We start from the raw sequence: 11,250 nt of genomic DNA, 5'->3' as shown, positions 1-11,250 counted from the left end.
TGTGCCAATCTAAGTCTCTAGTGAACAAAATTTTCCCATGAAAAAAACTGTATAACTCAAGGATGAAGGATGGGGATTCGGTGACAGAGAATTTGAGTGCCTTTAATACTATGGTAAGCCAGTTGTTATATGTTGATATAAAAATTTTAGATGAAGATAAGTGCATCAGTTTGATGTGTTCTCTACTAGGGATAGTCTGGTTTTTGCTATAGGTAGCAATACAACTACCTTGAATTTTGACAAAATACTCTCATCCTTGTTGTCAGAGAAGATGAGAAAAAAAATATGGAGAGCCAGAATGGAGATGCCTTGTATGTATGAGGAAGGTCCCAAAATAGGAAAAAGGTAAGTCTTTGAGTGCGAGATCAAAATCTAGAGGGAGATCTAAATCTCCAGGAAAACTTGTAAATGTGTGCAGTAAATGCAGAAAGGAAGAGAACTACAAAAAGGATTGTAGATCTAAATCTCTTAATAAAGGAAAGGGATTTGATGACGCTCATTCCGTAGAGGCAAAAACCATCTCAGATGAAGGTGGGGATATGTACTTGGCTTCTTCTTCAAGTACACATGGAGATCATGAGACATGATTTATTAACTCAAGTGCATCCTTTAACTTCAATCCCCATAGGGAGTGGTTTTGCAAGTACGAGAAATATGATGAAAATTATGTTTTTTTAGGGGATGATAGGAAGGCCAGAATCATCAAACACATAAAATTCAAGTTGAAGTTGCAAGGTGGAAGGATTAGAACACTTCCTAGTGTTTTGCATATTCCTGCATTGGCAAGAAATTTGATTTATGTAAGCAAGATGGATGATGCAGGTGTAAAAATAGTGTTCGAGAAATATACCTGCAAGATGGTTCGAGGAGCACTGGCATTGATGCGGGGAGTTCATATTGGAACTCTGTACAAGATTTTATGTAACACTTTTATTGATGGGTGCAATAGTTATGTGGTTCCTAAAAGTAGAGTAGAAAATCTAGTGGCCTTTGGAGAAAATACCATGTTATGGCATCAAAGGCTTCGACATATTGGAGGAAAGGGTCTTTGAACACTACATTGTAATGATATGGTAGAAGGTATGTCTAATTTCTCTTTGGTTTTCAATTTCTGTGAACATTGTGTATATGGGAAGCAAAATCGGGTGAGTTTTCCCTCTAGTGCTAAGAGGGTGAAAGAGATATTATAGCTTGTGCACAGTGATGTGTTTGTACCCGTGTCTGTTCCATCACTAGGTAGGTCTATGTACTATGCCTCATTTATAGATGACCTCTCAAGGAATACATAGATATATTTCCTCAGGAAGAAATCTAAAGTCTTTGACAGGTTTAAAGAATTTAAGGTTCTGGTGGAAAATAAGATAGAGAAGTAGATCAAGGTGTTGAGGACAGATAATGGTGGAGAGTTCAACAAGAAATAATTTGAAAAGTTCTATAAGAAGTGTGGTATAGCATGAAAAAAGACTACTCCATACACACCTCATAAAAATGGAGTTGCAGAAAGAATGAACAGGAATTTGATGGAAAAGGCAAGAAGCATGCTCGGTGGTGTCGGGTTAGGACTGGAATTCTAGGTGGAGGTGGTGGAGACTGCATGTTACCTGGTTAACATATCACCTTCATCAAAGTTGGAGGATAAGACTACACATGAGGTATGGACTGGTAAGAAAACCTCTCTTTCACATCTGAGAGTATTTGACTATGATGCATATGTATATGTTCCAAAGTAGAAAAAAACCAATTTGGATAGCAAATCTGAAAGGTGAATCTTTATTGGGTATAACGATGGCTTAAAAGGTTATAAGCTTTCAAACCTAGAAAAAAGGAAGGTTGTGTACAACCAAGATGTGGTGTTTAGAGAGGTGAAAGAAGCTATTAAACATGAAGTTACACCAAAGGAACCCGAGAAAATAGAGTTTGATCTAAAGGAGGAAGCATCAAACTCTACAACAGAACATGAATCAGAAGAGGAAGAGCCACGAACTCCAGTGTTAAGAATATCAAATGAGAGACAAGGCAACCAGAAAAGTATAGTCCATCTGCTTTCTGTTGAAATTTTTCTTTATCTATTACTGATGATGATCCCAGAACTATCAAGGAGGTAGTAGATTCATAGGATGGAAAACTCTGGAAAGAGGCCATGGTTGATGAAATATAATCTTTAGAAAAAAATGAGGCTTGAGATCTGGTGGAGTAGTTGGTTATAAGGAAACCCATTCAAATAAAATGGGTGTTTAAGAAGAATATGAATGCAAAAGGCAAGGTGGAGAAATACAAATATCGGTTGGTAGAAAAAGGTTATTCCCAATTGTCAGGAATTTATTTTGATGATATTTTTTCTCCTGTTGCTAAGTTAGCTTTTATTATATTACATTTATTTGTTATTTCTGCTTTTGATTTTGAGGTAGAATAGATGGATATTAAGACAACATTTCTTCTCAGGGATCTGGAAGTAAGAGATATACATGAAGCAACTTGAAGACTTTTCAGTGAAGGGTAAGAAAGAAATGGTATGCATGTTAAAAAAGTCTCTGTATGGGTTAAAACAATCATCAATGATGTGGTATCAGAAATTTGATACATATATATGGGGACTTAGCTTCACAAGAAGCAAAGAGAATCATTGCATGTATTTTAAATTAATTGGTGACCGTCTTATTTATTTGGTATTGTATGTGGATGATATGTAGTTGATTGGAAATGACAAAGAAATTATCCAGGATTTGAAGGCCCAATTGTCCTCCAAATTCAATATGAAGGACCTTAGTGTTGGAAACTATATTTTGGGCATGGGAATTAAACGAGATTGGGAAAAAAGGAAGCTCTGGTTAAACCAAAGGAAGTATTTCAAGGCGCTATTGCAGAGGTTTAATATGTAGGATAGTAAAATGATGAAGGTTCCTATTCCTCTAGGTGTAAAGTTATCTTCTAAATAGTATCCCAAGACACAAGAAGAGGGAGATGACATGTCCCGTGTTCCATATGCATGTGAAGTTGATAGCTTGATGTATGCAATGGTTTTCACCAGACCAGACATTGCACATGCAGTGGGAGTATTGAGTAGGTTTATGTCGAAATTTGGGAAGGAACATTAAACAATAATGAAGCAAGTTTTCAGGTATTTGCGTGGCACTAGTGATTATGGTTTGTGCTACCAGGGAAGACTAGGATTGAATAGAGTTTTGGACATTCGTGGCTTTGTTGATGCATACTAGGTTGGAGATCTGGATCAAAGATAATCTACAAGTGGGTATGTGTTTAACCTATTTGAAGGAGCATTCAGTTGGATGAGCAAGGGGCAATTTGTAGTGACACTTTCAACTACAGAGGATGAATACATGACATCCACTCATGTAAGCAAGGAAGCAGTTTGGTTGCAGAGATTGTATTCAAGTATGGGGTTGGTACACCACACTATAATGATAGAGTGTGATAGCCAAAGTGCAATTTTCTTGGCTAAGAACCCTACTTATCATTTGAAGACAAAGCACATTGATGTTCAACATCACTTTTTGAGGGATATGGTTGAGGACAAAAAGGTGTTGTTGGTAAAAGTGGACATGTTGAATAATGTTGCAGATGCATTGACGAATCATGTGAACATTGAGAAGTTCTATTGATGCAGAGAAACAATGGGCATTGTAGGGTTGCATCAATGACTAAAATTTCATGTCAGGGGTAACGCCCCAAAATTTTTGTTTTTTTTTTTTTATGCGAACCCAATAATAGTTGGGTAAACCCAAAGATGGTGGGTGGACCTACCAATGGTTTTGTGCATGGGTTTTGCACATGGTTTTTGACATGATGGTTTTCTACCGATGATATTTTGTAGATCCAGTCAAAGGAACTACGATTATGTTCTAATCCAGGGTTAACAGATTGGGGTTTATGAATGATTCAACATGTATGTGTGTGTGTGTGTATATATATATATATATATATATATATATATATATATATATATATATATATATATATATATATATCTGTGTGTGTGTGTGTGTATTGTAACATTGAAAGGAATATAATGAAAAATAAATTTGGTAGTTCCGGTTTTGGGATCCAACAAAAAATATTTGAGTATATTTGTTTTATGTTCTTGCCATTATTATTATTATTTTTATTTTTTAAGAATTTGTTTGCTGGTAAATTCTGTACAGGGTGAAAACCTACACACAAGTCAAAGAATCAATTCTGTGCTCCATTTTCAACACTCCCTCTTAGCGAGGAAGGGATTCTTGAAGAACCTTGTGCACTTGGATTTCTCATCAATTATACAAAGTTCTTTGTTGCTCCAACTTCCCCCTGTGAACTAGAAGACTTCTTTGCTTCCTTTTGGGGAACTTGATTTTGAGACCCATTATTCCCCACCATTCTCTGTGACTTCACCACTTTAGTATAAGTGCCATGCACCCTGTGTACCTCGATGTCTTATTCTTGATGTTGGGACATTCAAATCTCTTCTGAGATCCCTTAACCAAATCCTTTGCCCACTTGGCTCGAACTTTCCCTATACTAGAATATTTGACTAAGTGGCTGACTCCACTCACCTTGGGCTATGGTCCTCGTCATCATCATCATGTTGGTCATCCCAATTTCCAACTAGCTTAACCTGAAACTAAGATACTCGATGAGGATCCATATTGAGAGCTCTATCCTAATCTCACTCAACCACCACATATCTACTTTGGGAACTCTCTGCTTGTTCTCATGGCTACACATGCATCAACCTCCAATTTGTAGAGGTTCTTGATCCTGGCACCAATTTTCTTGACTTGTCTTGAAGCAGAATGCTTGAGGTAGGCCTTCCATTTACTGAATACTACATCATACCCTTTGTCTTCAAGGACTACTACTCAGATAAGGTTTTTCTTCAATCCTAGAAAATACATTACATTCTTGAGATGGAGAAGGGAACCCAACTCCCTCTTAAAGCTCACTGTAACAACTCCTTTGGTCATGTATCTGCCATCATTTCTAAGCTCAATATGGAATTGCATATCTTTCTCCACCAAACCACTGAGAAAATATTTATCCCCTGTCATGTGGAATGAATCCCCCGAGTTAATGTACCACACACTACCTTTAACTAAGCTTTCCATGCAAGCTATCAAAGATAATTCCAATTCGAAGTAAGAAGAGAGTGTTTCTCCTCCTGCTACTACTACAAACTCATGACAATGAAAACACTTGATCTTGCTAAGATCCTTCTTTTCCTTGCATCCATTTTGACTAGACTCGGTTTTGTGTTGGGCCTTCTTGCCCTTGGCTTTCTTCCCTTTTCTAATTAAAGAAAATTCCTCCTCATCTTTTGTCCTAGCAGAGACAACATCCCTTGTGGTCCTCCTTATCTCTTCCTGTAAAAGATCTAACCACAATATCTCCTTATTAGGGAACTTATCTTTGCCATTCACGTCATCGTGGAAACTATTTCAAGATTTGTGAAGCCCAAAAAGAGAAAGGCTCACAAGATCTACTAGTGGAACTATCTCTCCAACACCTCTAAGTTCATCCCTCACTTGAGCAAAACTAGATAAATATGTAACAATGGACTTGTTTTTTCCCATTCTAATGTTCCTCAAATTTTCCTTCAAAGTGAGTTTACTGGCATCACTATTTCTTTCAAACAAATTAGTAAGCGACTTCCACATCTGGAATGGTGTGTTATCACCCCAAAAATGTTCACCTAACCATTTATTACTAGGTTGATAGAAATACAACATGTAGGATGAGTTTTACCATAATAAAACCTACTTTCACCATAGGAAATAATTTAGTGAACCATTGTCCTAAATTATTTCTCATTAAAATACCAAAACCCCATGAGAATAATTAAATAAATAATTATTTATTTAATATTCTCTAGAAATATTTATTCTAGAAATCATTATTTGATGATTATTTCTTATCACTTTTGACTTAGTCATCATGGAATAATTAATTAAATCATTATTTATTTATCCCTTATTTTCCCTATGATATAATTATTAAATGATTATTTAATAATTAATTCAAACTCATATTTGTCTTAATCTTCACAAAGTGATTAATAAATCATTTTTATTTGTTAATTAATTTAACCACTTTCTAAATAAATATATTTGACCATTTTGAATATCTTTTCCTTCTCAAAAAATATAATAAAATATTCACGACGGCTAGATTTTGATTAGTCAATAATATTTATTATTTTTTAATTCTCAACTATTCCAATATTTTGTTAGAAATAGAGGGTCTTCTCTCTATTCTTGACCACGACCATTTTCATTGTCCCCATTATTGTCTTATAACATTTGAGCTCCCACCTGAGTTCAAGCATATTTTGTTTTCTTTTTTGTCCATTGCATATTGAGAGAGAGAAGCACATTTCTAAAGTGCAAAGTGAAGAAAGGACCCATCCCATGAAGGGGGATCTACAGGGCCAATTCTGTAATCACTCCTCACTGGGTGTATCACTTTTTATTAATAAATTGATATTTCATATTAAGCATTGGGTTATTACACTTATATTTCTGTTGTTATATGTTTCGATTTGCATACCATATTTTTCTGCAGGTTTTTTCTAATATTTTGTTGCAAATTTGAAGCATAGAAACAATGATATTTTGTTGTTAGGGCTATAGGTCACCTATAACATAAGTGAAGGGATTTTCGCTCACTTGCAAAAATAATTCATACTAACAAATGACAATTCCATTGGTGTAGTGAGTCAAAACCTTGGTGACTATTGTTTCAACTATTTTAAGTGCTTTCCTAGAATTTTCATTCCTATCAATTTCTATTTTTAGATCTCTTTTATTCTCAGTTTTTTTTTTTTTTTGTTCCTCTTGGGGTTTCACATCTTTCTGCAGAGCACATGTACTAGCTGAGCATGAGACAACACAATCTGGAGCATATTTTCCAATTGGGAGAAGAAAGAACAAAATACACTTTTTGGCCTCTTTTCTGCGCTCCCTAATGCACTTTTTAGCCAATTTTCCACATTCAGACACACTTTCTAGGTTAGAAATCACATTTTTCATTTTCCCAATATTATTTATTTATTTTCAGTTTTTTCTGAGACTGTTGCTTATGTGTCGAGAAGAGTTTATTCTCTTTTTTGAGCCACCTCTAGGCCTAGATCCACTTAGTATTTTTCTAGAGTACACCTCTATCATTTAGGAAGAGAATTGTTGAGTTGAGGAGTCTAGTGTGCAACATTTTTAGCCATTATTTTTTAGTGCTTCTCTCAATGTTTTGCAAGCTCTTTTAGATAGGTTTTTATAACACTCCATTCCCTTTAGAATATTGTGTTGTCTTTTCCCTTTAGGATCACCTTGATCATACTCCCATTTGCAGTTTGTTTTCTACAATTTTCTAGCATTTTCACCTCTGTTTTTGCTAGTTTTTTGCATCACTTTTAGTAGATTTTTTTCCTTTAGATCCCAGTTCCTTAGACACTAGATCTTTTGTCCATTTTTCTTGTCTTTGGGTTGCTTATTTGCCATCATTTCTTTTGCTGGTCGATTTCCTTCTTGGGTGGGGGATTGTGTGCTTCAGTTTGCTGTTCATTTTACTGTTCATTTTTAGTACTATTTACATTTTATGCACTCTATTTTCGGCAACATTAGCATCACCAAAACTGTTGAGAAATATAGGGGCAACAAATTAGGTGATTTATTTTATTTTTGATAACTTCTTGTGATGTATTTTACTTAACTTGGTTAGCTTCTTCTTCACTTGATTATAATTAGTGTTATCAGCAAACAACTACCAAAACAATAAAGAACAATGATACAAGAGGACAAAAGATATAGGAAATCATCTAGGGCCAAAACCTCTCCACTTAAAAGGAAAACCCACAAGAATGCTTCTCTTCTTATAGAACTTCAATTAAAGAATTCCAAACCTGTGACCCTTGTCAAATGACCCCTCCAAGAACACATCACAATTCTTCTTGAAGGCCTTACTATTTACAAAGTCACCGTAAGTCTCTTTGCTTCAAATATGCCTTAACATCATAAGCTCAAACTTGTACCTTGAATGTAATATCTTTGCCTCTTTTGACCTCCAACTTTCATTCTCTTCTGCGAAAACCCTAGGATAGCATGAGTGAGAAGAAATGGAGAAATATATCTTCTTTTCCCTTCACTTGGACTCATCCTTTTTCCTTGTGAACTTTGTCCTAAAAAAAATATTGTTGGGATTGATGAATGACTTCTTAATGGTACTACAACTCAAATTCCTTGCAATAAATGCTAACCCTAATCGCTTCACATGTGTGAGGTGTAGGAGGCCCAAAAACAGTCCCAAACTTTCAGTGTTCCTTTTTATTTTCTTCGCTGTCTAAGAGGCTTCTTGTCCTTTCTTTTTTTCACTTCTTGCTTGCTCTTAGATGCTTGATCGATGCTCCTTTGAATGAGGTTGAATGCTCTAATATATAATCTTCCTTGAGTACCCTAATAGGTTGACTTGTCCTCCTAGATAGGCCAACTTGCTCCTTTGAAGGCCAACTTGTTCTTTGCACTATGATGAGGTCTTAGAGAGTGTTTTGAATCTAGATTTGACTCAAATAATTTTTCCTTACAATATGTAACATGCCCAAAAGAGTCTTCCAAACATGAAAATGACTCAATTGACTTGTAGACTCAATGAAAAACCCTAGAAGCACTCAATTGGTGCTTGACCTATAAAACAAATATACTTGAGCATAAAACCCATGCCTCAAGAATAACAAAAATAATTTTATTTTCTTCTTTACATAAATTACATAAAATCATGATTACATGTTCTTATGAAGACCGAACCTAGTTACATATTTCAACAAAAACATGCTTAATTAACTCATACTTAGGGGAATTTTGAGTTCTAAAATGGGTCTCCTAAGGAAATTATAAAATAATAGTGGAAATAATAAAATAAGATTAGATTACATCATCAAATTTTAGTGGAAAAAAGAAGAAGAAAAAACTACTTTTCAATTCATATTTTCAACTTATCTCCCTACAGGTTTACTCAAATTTCGAGCGGGAACACTCGTTGGATGTAGAATTTGATTCCTCATCCAAGGAGTACCCATGTTGCATACTTTAGATGGACCTTGTTACACAAAAAATGAGAAATACATTAAAAATGTGATTGCAATCACGTTTTTCATGTATTTCTCATTTTTTGTGTAGAAAGGTCCATTGAAAGTGTGCAACATGGGTACTATTTGGATGATGAATTAAATTTTGCATCCAATGAGTTTTCCCGCTTGAAATTTGAGTAAAAAATTAGGGAGATAAGTTGAAAATACAAGTTGAAAAAGCAGTTTTATTATTTTATTATTTTTTGATCTATTTTAATTTTTTACTCCAAAAATGGTGAATCATCCCCCATTGTTGACATCATCATCTTGAATCCTATTGGTTATTATAAAGTTTATTTTGGTTGTACATTTTTCTTATGAGGGCCATTTTAGACCTCAAAATTCCCCTAATGCCACTTGACACATTCTTCACACATGCACACCCTAAGCGAACATGAGCTTGGTGGTTGACATGAGCTTGGTTACAACCACCAAGCCAAGACTTGAAACACTCTACCATAATAATAATTTAACTCGCATAGATTAAGCCCAATTGGGTACGAGGGAGAAAAAAATCTTTGTAGTTAGGTGTAGGATTAGTGGGATAGGCTTCCAATAACACCCACTATTTCTTACATTGAGACATAGAAAGTTGACACTTTAGGGAGCTTAAAATCCTTCACAATCCGACTGTAAAAAACCAGAGTCTTTCAGAAACTCGATTTAGAGGGGTTAGACTAGGTCACAATACGAGCAGTTTTTCGGGTTTCTAACCAATTAGTGGTAGGGAATCTTGTGTCATGGATGATCACCAAGAAGCTCAAGATTCGACTGCCCTCGTGGGACTAAGATATCTTAGTGACCAATCTTATAAAAACACCCTATAGCACTGGTTGTGGGCAAGCAATTGGTCTGCTACCCCACCTTTCTCTAGAAAACTTTGCTCGCAGGGATCATATTTCGTCAAGTGAGAAGTCCCTTGGAAGGCCATCTAAAATAGTAGAACTAGGACTTGTTTGATGATTTAGATCATCTTTATCCTAGAGGTAATTTTTTCTTTGATATAATGTGTTTTCTTGAATTAGAGTAGCACATCATAGAAAATTTTAGGGACAAACCTTAGCCCATGGGTGAAATTTAAAGGGTGTCATATTTTGGAGGGGCAATTTTTTAAAATTACACCCCTTTTCAATAGTTAGCCCAAAAAATATTTAATAAATAAATAATTATTATATTTTAGCCCATAAAAAATGGGTGAAAACATAGTCCAAGCCTAATTCATTTGGTTTGCAGGTAGAAGTTTCTTTCGATCGACCCGATTTATAGGAATGGGATTGGTTAGGGGTTATTTGTCCCTCTACCATTCTTAGAAAATCGAGGTTAGGTTGAATTCACCCTGGATTTTAGGGCCCAAGTGTAGAAATTATGTGTAGGTTTGAAACTGCTCATGAAATTTACTAAATCACAACTCAAACCTACTCTACACATCTTTGGAATTCAATTCACAATCTAGAACTCAAATCATAAACATGCAAGAATATTTATCACAAATACACAGATTTATCTAGGGGAAACTAACTTCTCAAAACCCCTTCAACCTTGTGTTCATTAATCAAGTGAGAAAGAGAAGTTATTACAATTGTCAGCTCAATGCCAGAGCTCAACCTGTAAAAGCAATTCTATTCCCTCCTGCTAAATGATTTATCTTGGTTAGTACTTAACCAATTCTCAAGCCCTCTGAGATCCTATTTCCTTGCATTGTTACTTGAGGAATTATGCCCCTATTGACTAGGAAATTCCTCTATTTGAATGTGCAATTCCCGAGGATGGTCGACCTGACCTCATGCAACACGTACACACTCAACTAGTTTACAACTTCTTGTTAACTTCTTTAGAAACTCCACCACAACTGGGAAACTCATATTATTTGAATGCATGAGCTACTTATTAGTGGGTTGACCAGTTAACTAGATGATCTCTGAGTTAGACTAATGTCCCACTACTTAGCTGACCACCCACTAGTTCTATTAACAGTTAGAGCTAGTTTAACTGATTACAACTGAAATTAACTCAACCTAGGCTCCTTTAATTTAGGAATCACTACATACAATTTAGCTTCATGCCCCTAAATCTAATTAGCTAAGTTATCTAAGTGAAAAATTCCATGTCACCTCAGTAAACTACTCCAAGCCGTTTGCTGA

Source organism: Pinus tabuliformis, chromosome 5_1 (assembly GCF_031772625.1).
Source record: "Pinus tabuliformis cultivar Carrire ecotype Pingquan chromosome 5_1, CPIR1, whole genome shotgun sequence".
Taxonomy (NCBI): domain Eukaryota; kingdom Viridiplantae; phylum Streptophyta; class Pinopsida; order Pinales; family Pinaceae; genus Pinus; species Pinus tabuliformis.
The sequence above is the reverse complement of the archived record's forward strand: the minus strand, read 5'-3'. Positions refer to the sequence as shown.